This window comes from Pygocentrus nattereri, chromosome 26, assembly GCF_015220715.1.
Source record: "Pygocentrus nattereri isolate fPygNat1 chromosome 26, fPygNat1.pri, whole genome shotgun sequence".
Lineage (NCBI taxonomy): Eukaryota > Metazoa > Chordata > Actinopteri > Characiformes > Serrasalmidae > Pygocentrus > Pygocentrus nattereri.
The window spans coordinates 28690001-28703181 of record NC_051236.1 but is presented as its reverse complement, the minus strand read 5'-3'; positions in this window follow the sequence as shown (position 1 = coordinate 28703181).

Here is a 13181-nt window from a genome sequence, read left to right as displayed (position 1 = left end):
TTTATTTGTAATAAAATTAGGATTTTCTATTGTTTGAGTGAAAATGAGTTGATATGATACATTTTGTGAAAGAAAAACATGTTTAGCCATATCCTATGATCGATTTTTAAAAAATTGTAAAAGGACCAAAGCATACATAACATTTCTGCATATTAATTGGTTAATCATAGACAGATGCTTTTAGTTCTGCTTTCATTTATGACAGAAACAAGCTATCATTTTCTTCTTTATTTGTCCTCTATCCTTTCTTCTCCCTCTGATCTTCATGCACTGGCAAGAAGGAAAAGAGGAAGCAAAGGAACAGAGAGACAGAAACAGAGAGAAAGATAAGGAAAAGTACATGAAGATTAAAAGAGAGCCAGAGAGAGAAAGCGAGAGAGTGAAAGAGGACCAAGGGCAATCAGGGGAAAGCAATAATCAGAATAATTTGAGGCCTGCCTGGTGCATGTGCATGGCCGTGTAACGTTGTGCTGTGTGTTTTGTACGGCTTGTCATTTTTTCAATTACCCCGGCTGTGGTTAAATGCTCATTTGCAGCAGGGCTGCCTGCAGCTACGAGGCTGAGGCCCATTAGGGTCCGCTCCAGCCTCTCTCTCATTAGTTTTCCCCAGCCATGGGCTGAGGCGCAGGGAAGTGTCCGGGATGTGCTCTGGAAGCAGGTCAGGATGGAGCGGGATGCTCCAGCCACGAATGACCAGATCGAGGGAAGCCGCTGACCCCATGCCGTCCAGTCCAGTGCGCTGGTGACAGGGCCGCATCATTAAGAGAGCAGACTAACCTTAGGGCCAGCGCAGCACAAAACGCTTAATGACCTCCCTCTCAGAGCCAGCCTGACCCGAAAACAAGCCACATCACAGAAAGCATCACAGAACGACCGAAAAACCAGCCAGACCAGCAGCGGGGACAAGAGCACGCCACAGGCCGCTTCAGGGTTTGATTAGCGGAGAGCCGCTACTGATCAAAGAAATCAGGATTGCATGATGTCCTGACCACTGCATGTTCTCATCTTCTCCCACTTTGTCTTTGCTGCTTCTTTTTTCCAAGTTCCACCATGCACTGACATTATGGATTAGAAACAGTTAACAGGATGAAACCAAAAACCAAAAATAAACAATATTTTCCATAGAGCATAATCATGAGCAAATCACTTCCAGAGTGAAAACCTGAAATGCTGCTAACTGGTTAATAACACTGTTATGTTCCAGTTCATTTTTTATTGAATAAATATGCAGACTGGGTTGGTATTGCAGTTTTACAGGCATAATACCTGAATCAGAATTGAGTCCTACTGATACATTACATCATATCAGTAGGACATTATTTGAAACTTTCACTGCAGGCTCCCTAGTGGCCTTTCTGCCATCAAAATGTCTATTTGGACATTTTTTATTTGATATCCTAAAATAAATTACTTTTCACTCATGATTCTAATATCAGATTAACTAGGACGCTGTTGGCTCTCTGTGTGTGAAATGCTGTGATTCTCTGTTGAGCTGCTAGCAAGCAATGAGGGGTGAAAGGGGAGGTGTGACAATGATTACCAAACATCTAATAAACAAACATTCCTCACTGCCGCCCTCTAAATGAGTTATTAACATATCAAGTAAACAAACATTCCCCACTGCCGCCCTCTAAATGAGTTATTAACATATCAAGTAAACAAACATTCCCCACTGCCGCCCTCTAAAGGATTTTTATCTATCAAATCTATCTATGAAAATCCGTCCTTGATTTTAATAAAACAAACCATAACAAAACAATGCCACTGTCAACTGCTTACACACTAAGGAACTCATCCAGATTTTCATTCCTCACACAAATATGTTTCTGAAGTATCAGAACGTGTCAAATAGCTAAAAGTTTCGGTTTTGTTTTTGTTTCTGTGAAAAATACTTTCCAGTAAAAGTTAATGTAATCGTCACATTATAAACAGGTTAACTCTGTTTTAAAATCTAAATTTCACCCTGGAGCTTAACAGTGATTTTCTTTTTGTTTTTTTTTTTTTGGTTTTGTTTTTTGTTTTTTACCATATTGTTCCCTGCCCTGCAACGGACTGGTGACCTGTCCAGAGTGTATCCTACCTTCTGCCCAATGACCGCTGGGATATGCCCTAGCACCCCCACCCCCCACACCCCTGCAACCCAGAAGGAAAAGTGGTTTAGAAAATGTGTGTGTGTGTGTGTGTGTGTGTGTGTGCGTGTGTGTGTGTGTGTGTGTGTGTGTGTGTGTGTGTGTGTGTGTGTGTGTGTATTGTTTCCTGTACCGTTTCTGAATCCCTGCCTGAAACGATTCTCACGGCTTAGTGAACAAACGTAAGTGTGCTAATGCGGGCGTCATTAACTGATGTCCTCTGTTTGGTTGTGACCCGCAGAAGCGGGCAGTGGGGCAGGCTGACTGCGCCTCCTGCAGCTAAATGGAGGTCAGGGGAAGATGGCATCCATTACGGAAGCATTCAATTCAAATGTCACATGCCCGGCACACGTTACTGCTCCCTAATGTGCGCTCTACAGCACGGGGAGAGCAAGGAGAGGGGGGAACAGGGGGAAGAAGGGTGGGCAGCAGGGGCAGACTGTGTGTTTTGTCTCACTGTATGCAGTTTCTTTTTAAATACTTCATTTGAAATGGGTTTGGGTGACCCTGCCCAGTGGGCGCAAAAGGGGCGGAGGGCTATTCATCAATACGGACCGGGGGGGAGAGGCTGGGACGGGCGCAAGGTGACACCACAGCAAGCCAGCAGACCTCACCTTGGGTTTGGTACTCCACTGAATGTACTCATTCTCTCTCTCTCTTTCTCTGTCTCTCTCTCTCTTGCTCACGGAGAGGCTGCTATCCTCTGGAGCACCAGCTGCTAAAACAAGACTGATTGTTACTATTCATCATTTTGCCTCACACACACACACACACACACACACACACACACACACACACACACACAAACACTGTCAAGCATGCTAGAATTCACCACTCAGTATTGCATCAGTACTTTTAATATTGATAGTAATAGTATATTAGTAAAATGATTTTCAAAAGCTCAAAGGTGACCTACAATAGGTACCTACAATACCTACAATACCTACAATACCTATACATAGAACATTAAGGACACCCGTTGAAACAGGAACTACTTCCCAAAAATCAAAAATCAAACATCTTTCTGTTCACCCTAAAGAGATCGTGCCTAACGTGGGAACCAGCAGTTCAACTCGCTTTATTCAAGTCGAATATATGTTGTGATTAATATGATTCAAAGCAAAATAGCCAAACCTCAAAAATACTTCTTCTCTCTTTTCAGTTGCTTTCTCTGTATTAAGGGTGGATTCCAATGATTTTTCAAGCGCTGAGATGTAAACAAAGTCTTTCAATGTCAAATTTGTTCATAGTAGAAAACCTCACAGACTGCTTTCTTTGCAGTGGTGCTGATTGGAACCAGAGGTCACAATATCTACAAAACAATTAGAGTTATTTCATTTATCCAGAATGAACAATGAACCTATGAACATCGTCACTTGTATCTTCACACTTTCGTGGTGTCTTCCGACTTTGAATATGTAATAATAGCATAAATCTGAAGAAATAACATCTTCATTGGGGACCATTTAACTGTACACGGTTAGAAATTAGGTTCTGTGCAGGTACGTTTTTCATTCATCAAGGTGTAAATAAAAAGTACAACAGCGGCTTTAAGGTCCAATTGTGCACATTAAATATGTTTTTCCAGGTGAAAAGTACATATTTGCACTCTTTGATAATCTAATGATTTAAAACAGTGGACATAAACATAACAGTAATATAAAAAGCCTGGAGATGAGATGGGGTGTGTGTATTAATACAACTTAGAAAATATCATTTCAATGGATTTTAGTACAGCTATGCTCCCTGACTGAAGGTACTGGGATGTAACCTTGGGGGTACCACCCCAGTAACAAGAGCGGTACAGTGGTCTGCAGGTGCCTCTCCACCTTGAATGCATTGTAAAAAATATGTCGCAGGCCAGAATTATCATATTCATAACCATTTTGTGTAACAGCTTTCCATGATGTAGCTTTTAGAGCCATTAGATGCTTTAGACATCTGATTCCTATTAATTCATTTACATTAACATTACAAGGCAGTGCTGGAGCGCTGTTTATGACCACATTAACATGCAGTGTTACTCTTGCTGGGTGAGAGTGTGCCATGGACAAAGGGGCATTGGCTAATAGGTAATGAAGTGCTGGCATGGGTGGACCAGTAGTGACCAGCTTGCGGCATAAGCAATGATGCTTTGGCATTGGGTTTTGCCGGAGCCCTGCTGTCACTCGCCCAGTTCCCCTTCTGTCACTGCGGCTCAGCTCCGTCATCCCTCACCCCAGTTGAAATTAACAGGTAATTTGTAAATGTCACTTTGGGTTAGACGGCTCATTCTGCTTCTTTGCCACCAATCCAGGGAACACCGGCTAATTTTTCTTGTCTTCTTTTAATAAGATGTTCATTTATAAATAGAATTACCGTCCGGCAAAATAAATGAGACGAAGTGATGCAGAGAGAAAAAAAAAGAAGACGAAGAGGCTGCAAGCAGAACGATGAAATCTAAGACACCTAGCTATTGCTGGAGATTAATAATAAAAATGCACTTCAAAGCCTTGAATTCCACTCCGGCCACAGAGCGCCTCCCGTTAAACTTTCATTTGAATAAAAGAGATTATGGTCAGAAATGAAATTTCAAATATCTAAATTAATTTAGGGTAAGAGTCTTTTTCTCGCACTCTCTCTCTGTCTCTCCTGCTCGTTCTGTCTCCACACACACACACACACACACACACACACACACACACACACACACACACACTTTTGCTTTAATGAGACTCGAGCTCTGAGTTTCAAGAGTGCGACTAATTAATTGGTTGTGGATTCAAGGTAATTTTTTTACCTTTCATTCGTGGATGATCAAAGATAATTGAACTTAATTTAAGCATGATCTGCCTTTATTAGCTGAGACAGCCTTCATACCTGAAAAAAAAAAAAAAACATCAGTGTAATAACACAAGTTGTCTGCATAACCTTTCAGCTTTTTCGGGCTTTGTGGATACTGGCTGTTTTAAAACAAATATATTGCACTTTCAATTACACTCTTTAGAAAGGTGCCACAAAGGATTTTTGAGTGCTGGAAGGACTCGAAAGTTCCCTAAAGTACCATGCTTAATAAGAGATTTTCCAGTGCCTCTCATTGTACAGTTTGTAAAGCAGTTGTATTCCATCTAAAGCCCCTGCCAGTGGGGTTTCAAATGTTTTACTATTTAGTTTTTAATACTAAATCATGGAAGTCATGGAAATGAGCTAACAGGGGGCTTTAATGGTTCTCATAGTTTGGGTGTTCTTCAAACATCGTTAAATAGGTTCTTCAAAATCTATGAACATTTTCCCCCAAACAGTCCTCATTATGACTTAAGTGGTCAAAATACAAATATTGCTACATTCATGTTGAACTGGCATTTAGCGCATTTTGCAGGCACCATACACATCTGCCTTCTGGCCTTCTATAGCTTCAGAATGGTTTACGCTACTGACATGTTACACATATCACAACACTCAGCAGACCCAGCCCACACTAGGCAACATCAAGCTGTGATGTCAGCATCAGTGAGTAATCCAGCTTGGAAAAAACACCAAAAATCCTGATATTATTACTCTGCCTTTAGCCTTCTTATTCCAACAAAGCTTAAAGCATTGATGATTTCCACACCATAGCACTCAGCAGACCCTCACTAACCAGAGTGATTTCAATCAGCTGAGACTAACCATCAGCCAGCAATTCAGCTCCAAGATCACCCCAAATCCACTCGCTACTGTCATTTTATATCTCTGATTTTAGCTTCCATGTTATAAACTAGTGCCATGATTCACAGGGACCCTGCGTTCATGAGCCAGAGTGAAGGAAGCCAGCTCAAAGGAACTACAGCACAAATACACAGCCAGACCCACTGTAAAAACTGTCTGCTTTAGCCTTCATATGCCAAGAAAAGGGTTCAAAAGTGATGCAATTCACAACAGTGTTTAGCAGGACTGACCCTCTGTATTCAGAGTGACTTTATGGAGCTGCGGTGAAATATTCCAGGTTCAGAAAATCATAATCCCATCCTGCATTTACATCCATTTAAATGCCCCACTTAAGTCCCCGCAGCAGGTGTAGGATCTGGAACATCTTCTCGTGTCTGAAACGGTCCTCTGACTGACTCAGACTCTGATTTTAAAGCAGTCGTAATTTACAGCTAAACACTTATAGTAACCATGCAGTCAGTCAGGCTGAGGCGCATATTAGCCCATGTGCTCTCCATGTGCTCTCTGCTGTTTCTGTGCTGAGAGAGCGGTGAGGGGCGCAGAGCAATGGTGGTGTTCCAATCCACACTGAGTGCACTTCAATGTTTCACTCCAAATCAACAAAACAGGCCTTAAAATACACTTTAACTAATAGAATGAATCACCACCAAAATTATAGCATTTTCAGCTCCGGCACTCTAGACTAACAATTTCTGAACAGGCATCTGCCAAATTCATGAAGATGCTGTATCCAAATTCTGTTTGCATTCATGTGTGAAATAATGGCATATTCAAGTAGCCCAGGGTCTCTACGTCATGTGTGGTTGTCTCATGTAAATGTTTTATTGTTGTTTTCAGAATTATAATTGACCAATACACAAAATTACAGTAGGGTTCTCTCCTATGCATTCAGTTAACACCACTATGATACATGAAAATAAGGTTGCTACTGTTATACAACAGCTACTGAGTTATAGCTTGTACTGTAAAATCCACTTAACTACTAGAATTGGCAAAGCTTGATATTTTTGTGTATTTTGATAACAAGCCAAAGCATTAGTGTATATGTAGTAGCATATTTCTCAGCACATCACATGGGCCATTCAGCATTTTGCCACTTCTACATTGTATTACAGCCATATTAACATACACAGCCACAGTAGATGACATGTGGCTTGAAATTTAGACAAAGAAGGGCAGCCAGTCTTTCAGACATACAGAGAAATACTAAAGGTTACCTCAGCTAGTTACCAATCTATTTTGACGGATGGCCGAGTCATTTTTCATCACTCATGGCATTAAATTGATGCCAATCATGATCAGTGATGGCTAAAGTTTCATATCATCAAATTTAAATGATTTTGATCAGTGCCCTCATTGTGATGCATTCTCGGTAATATCACAGCAATCCACTACACGATGCTGCGTGGCGCATCTGGTGTGCAGTGGCCTTTATACCCCAGAGTCATTTGGAAGCCAGTGGTGAACTACAAAATGATGACCAACCCTCAAAGGCCTGTACATGAGTGTTTGGAAAGTGCAATGTAGCTCTCTTTCTAAATGTCACACACAAGACTTTTATAAACCACGTGAAAGTACCTTCAATCTACACTCTACTTTAGTCTTATCACTTTGGTGAAATAATAACTAAATTACAAAGATCCAGGCAAAAGCAGCGAGTTCCTTATAAAACTGCAGCTGAATATCCTGATACATTCAGAATCTCTCAGCACAGGAATTGAAGTTCATTAGTGCTACAGTTTCTTTCTGATGTTTCTTATAGATGTAAAGTAAGGTCAAGAGGTGTAACCACTTGCAAAGCAGCACAGATGCTGTCAGCAATATAACAGAATAAAGTTAAATGTAAAAGTGAAATTAATAAGTAAAAAGTAAGGAGATTCATTTCCTCCTAAATATCCTCATGCAGTCAAAGTAAAACTGTTATAATTGGAAAATGCTCAGGAAAGTTCAAATTCATCGTTTTTCTGGGTCCATGTAGCCACCCATCTCTGCTAATAACTCCTGTGGTAAATAGGAGAGTGAAGGCTTCAGTGTCTCTACTTTCAAAACAGAGTGTAAGACTACAATCAGCCATCAGACATACAAAAGGGATTTAGCCACCTAAAATGGGATTAGATTGAAGATTGTTATATTTATGCTTTCAGTGCCATCATAATGAGCTCTCTGCTCCTAATAACACACACACACACACACACACACACACACACACACACACACACACACACACACACACACACACACACACACACACACACACACAGAGCCAGGGGAGAGAGTGATTATAGTGGGTTAGGATAAGAATCCCATAAACCGTATTATTATAAAGCATCTAAATGGAATCACTTATCCTTGATGCAGAGAGCGATAGCCAGTAGCCACGTCCCTAGTAGCCACGTCCCTCTCTCTCTCTCTCTCTCTCTCTCTCTAGCTCTCTGGCTTGGCTTGGAGCAGGCCATGAGCCGATATGTGCCCTGTATAAAGGAAAATCTGATGCACATGCACACGTTTCCTAGTAAACAAGAACAAATCGGAAACGCTTGATTTGAAGGCTACCTGCATATGCACATATATAGGGATTCATTCACACATTTAAAAAGGAATGCTTGAGTATGTATGAAGAGTTTATGTCCTTATTCATGAGATAACAGTATGAAGTTTGAGAAATGAAAGCGTTATAAGTGGAAAACATATTATTAGGCAGCTGCACATTACTCGGAAATGGTGCTTCATGAAAATGTGTTTCCATATACTCTTTTACAAAAAACCTTATTTTCTTGCAAATGCTGAAACAAGCTGTCCATAAATACTAAAGTGTTACATAATTCAGGCCTACATTTCATAACACATGCATAAGCATTGCATAATGTCATTCAAATAAAGTGTTATAAAAACATTTATGTATTGTATTTGTAATTCTGTATTGATTGATATCCCTAATAAGCGTTAGACCACTGTTTAGCTGATTATTAGTGTGTGTAGTACAAGCAGGACACAGCGTGCATAAACATCTGACGTGAAAGTGGAGCTGTGAAACCTATTTCAGCCAATCATGAGCGAGCCCTGGAATAAACCTCTATACCCTGTAAAAAGAGTTATTTTAGCCTAAAAAAGGTTCGTTTTCAGGCTGCCTTTCAATTTTGAGCAATTGAATTTCAGAATAATAATCCATGTTTTATGGCCTATCAATTTATTATTTGAATTAAAATAACTCGAAATTTTAAGGCTTAACTTTTGAAAGTTAAAACACGAGGAGCTTTTACAGACCAGCCTGGTCTTTCTTGCCATGTTTGGCATTTAGTGAGGCTGCATTTCTCTCAGTAGTGGTGAATGTGGGTGCTGAGACTTGGCCAGTGATATGCAGCATTGTAAAATTAATGCGAAGAATGGTATTTTTCTTTTTTCTCGGGTGCCAGGGTCAGGTAGGGGCATTGATGGCCTGGAGCTGCAGGATGCGGGACACCACTGCTCATCTAAAACTTCCATCAGCTCTGCTGTACCTTTCCTTCGGGGTGCTATTAGCATGTGTGTTCTGTTTGGTGCAATAGCTCGACTCAGTTAAGGAGTTGCAGCAATAAATATTTATATGCATTACAAAGAGGGACGCCACACCAAGCCCATTAATGAAGACACCATATGCGGCTTCTAAAGCATGTATGCACATAGGTATCATCCCATTTGTCAAGCTAGGAGAGCTAATTATCTCTTACCAGGCAATATTTTCTTCTTCCTGTGTGTTTCACTTCCCCGTATTAGGACATGCGTGATCAAGCTGGCCCCAAATATATGCTCCATGCTCATGAATGCATTAAAACATTTTGGACTGCTGGTAATATTATTAAGATAAGGAGGGGGTGAATCTGCACAACTTAAACTCTTCCTGATCCCTCTGTCATCTTATTTAGCCGGGGAAGGGAAGAAGACTGATGTTTATTGATGCTATTAGCCAAAAAGGATGATTCATTTAGCTAATGTAGCTTTCTCTGTAATAGCTCCCGCTGTAGGCCCGGAATTGTTTTGAGCGAGCGGCTGCAGGCGGGATCATACCGGCCACGGCTTGTTGGCACAGAGTTGCCTTTTAGGAATCTTTTCTTCTCTCATTTTCCTCTCTCTCTCTCTTTCTCTCTTTCTGTCTCTCTATCTCTCTCTGTGCCTCCCTGTTTCTCTCTCTGTCTCTGTCTGTCTCACTTTCTTTCGCTGTCTATCTCGGTCCATCTTTCTCTCTCTTTCTGTCCATCTGTTTTCTCCATCTGTCTCCCTCTATCGCTTCTCTCTTTGCGTCTGTCTCTCTCTCTCTCGTTCTCTCCATCTTTCTTCTTTCTTCATCTATCTCCCTTTCTCTCTTCTCTCTCTCCGTCTATCTCTCTCTCTCTTTCTGTCTCTCTATCTCTCTCTCTGTCTCTGTCTGTCTCACTTTCTTTCTCTGTCTATCTCAGTCCATCTGTCTCTCTCTTTCTGTCCATCTATTTTCTCCATCTGTCTCCCTCTATCGCTTCTCTCTTTGCGCCTGTCTCTCTCTCTCTCATTCTCTCCATCTTTCTTCTTTCTTCATCTGTCTCCCTTTCTCTCTTCTCTCTCTCCATCTTTCTCTCTCTTTCTGTCCATCTATTTCCTCCATCTGTCTCCCTCTATCGCTTCTCTCTCTCCGCCTGTCTCTCTCTCTCTCTCTCTTTCTGTCTCTCTATCTCTCTCTGTGCCTCCCTATCTCTCTCTCTGTCTCTGTCTGTCTCACTTTCTTTCACTGTCTATCTCGAACATCGATGATTTAAGAGGTGAACACATTAGATTCTGGGAATTTCAGAAGAAGAAGAGAAAAAAAGGAAAAGAAAAAGATTCTAAAATGTTAAACATTTCAAAATCGCTAAATTGTAGAGCTGTCAATTTAAAAAGACACTATATAATCAGAATAAAAACAATGAATACATGTGTGTGTATCCGTATGTGTGTGTGTATCTGTGTGCATATATATTTGTGTGTGTGTGTATATTTGTATGTGTGAGTGTGTGTGTGTGTGTGTGTGTGTGTGTGTGTGTGTGTGTGTGTGTGTGTGTGTGTGTGTGTATGAGACATGGTCTCTCTCTTTCTCTGTCTCTCTCTCTCTCTCTCTCTCTCTCTCTCTCTCTATCTCTCTCTCTCACTCTCTCTATCTCTCTCTATCTCTCTCTCACTCTCTCTCTCTCTCTATCTCTCTCTCGCTCTCTCTCTATCTCTTGCTCTCTCGCTCTCTCTCTCTCTCTCTCTCTCTCTCTATCTATCTCTCTCACTCTCTCTATCTCTCTCTATCTCTCTCTCACTCTCTCTATCTCTCTATCTCTCTCTCGCTCTCTCTCTATCTCTCTCTCTCTCTCTCTCTCTCTCTCTCTCTCTCTCTCTCTCTCTCTCTCTCTCTCTCTTGTATAGATGATTGAAAAGCAGCAGCGGCTCACACTGACAGTTGGGAGTCCGTTTGTGTTGGAGTCACTGGAGCTCATTACCAGCAGGCAAATAAACACTGTAGTGACGCGCTCTCAGTCTTTCTGCTAACTTAATAAAGTCTTAATGGCTTCATGGATATGAGATTAATTAACTCTGAGACCTTCCATAATTACTTATACAGGAAATAATGCTCTAATTTCAGCGCTGATCACCATGCAATTTTCATGATGTGGCTTTAAAATTCTGGTCAGGGTTTATTTTCAAAAATGAAATACAGTCTGTACAATACAGTCTTAACTCACTGCAGTCTGTGTGGGACCTGGACAGTAACAAATTCCTTGTTGTTTTGATTATGTACTCTACTGTATTAATCAATCAGAGACAGAGCAAAAGCATTAACATATTAGTCAAGAAGAAAACACTGATGAGTTTGGCACTAGCAAACGGCCTACAGGCTGAAGAATGTTTTCAATCATGAAAAAACAGATCAAGGACATTCCAAAGGATAAAGGGATAGATGTGTCGAATGCAAACAGTAAGAGAGGAATAAACTAAAATACACACCACTGGTTAACCTCAGAAATAGAAGAGCAGGTTACAGTTAGAGAAGAACATAAATGCATGTTGAGGACAAAGCCTTATATACAGGTATGTCTTGGGTGTGTATATAAAAGCATTTTAAATTCCAACGATTTTTCAAAATCTCTGAAAAGTGAAATCATTTAGCTGTTGAGAGACATACAGAGTGGTTTAATGTGAAATGTTCTGTTTTAGAGACACTTACCAAATCAGAAACGTTCACAGTGGAGGTGGTGGGAACCAAACATCTGAAGAGTTTAATGCCGCTAAAAGCTCCATATAGAAAGTTGTTTAGGTGAAATGGTTATGAATATGCTTGCTGATGTCTGAGACCTTCATTTACCATAGCTTTGACAAGAAACTGATTAAAAATACACATCATAATTAATATTACCTATAAAAATTCAGAAGACATGTTTTGGCTCACTGGTCCTTTTATATAGTAAATATACATCATATGTGTGTGTTGTAGTTATTGCAATCCCTGGTTCCTATTACCCCTCTGAATGACTTTTATTTGCAAATCAGCTGCTGAATTATGCAGAAATTCTAAATGAGTGGGACTTTATAATGCAAGACAATGACCCAAACCTATGGAACTCATCTGTTTCAGTTGCATGGCCTTGTTCAGGGAAAAGACGGAGAATCTCGAAACAGTGATATGTTAAAAAAAAAAAGGTAAATATTTGGCTTGGCTTCATAGGTAGTCCCTTAAACACTAAGGTCACAGTGGGTAGCACACTGCCCCACATATGGGAGACTGGATTTGTATAGTCACCACTATACAGTGATGAATATGAATCAGAAACAAGAGAAAAAAACAACTCTATGATAATGCTAATTCATACTCGTGCCTCCATAGGAGTCTAGCAGTATGTTAGTGCTAAGCTAATAATAATCCTCATGAATATTTTTTGGCTGTTGTGAACATGGACATTTAAACCATGTAGCAGATATATTAACTCATGTTTTCCCTTGTAGCAGTTTTATTGGGCCTCCTTCAGTAAAGAGATGCTGCCGTCACTTACTGTAATATTTTTAGTTCTAAAAAGCCCATAGTGAAGATTTTTCTCACAGAATTGGACCCATTCATTAGAAATGGTCAACTGTACGTTCCTAATTATGCTGGTAGTTAATCTGATATGTTAGGGCTTCAGTTCAGCTCCTGAAGTCCTATCCACTGGTTTTAAACCCATTGAAATCACTATGATAAGAGCGCCTGCTAAGAGCAAATTGAACTCTCAGATGTATTTGTGTATCTAGTACACAACAGCGCTCTGGTGAAAGCCTGAACATCATTAAAACTAGGCTACTGATGGGTGTTGCTTCAGAGTTGGAGGGCACGCAGTACAGATTTATCTATAACTAAAATAA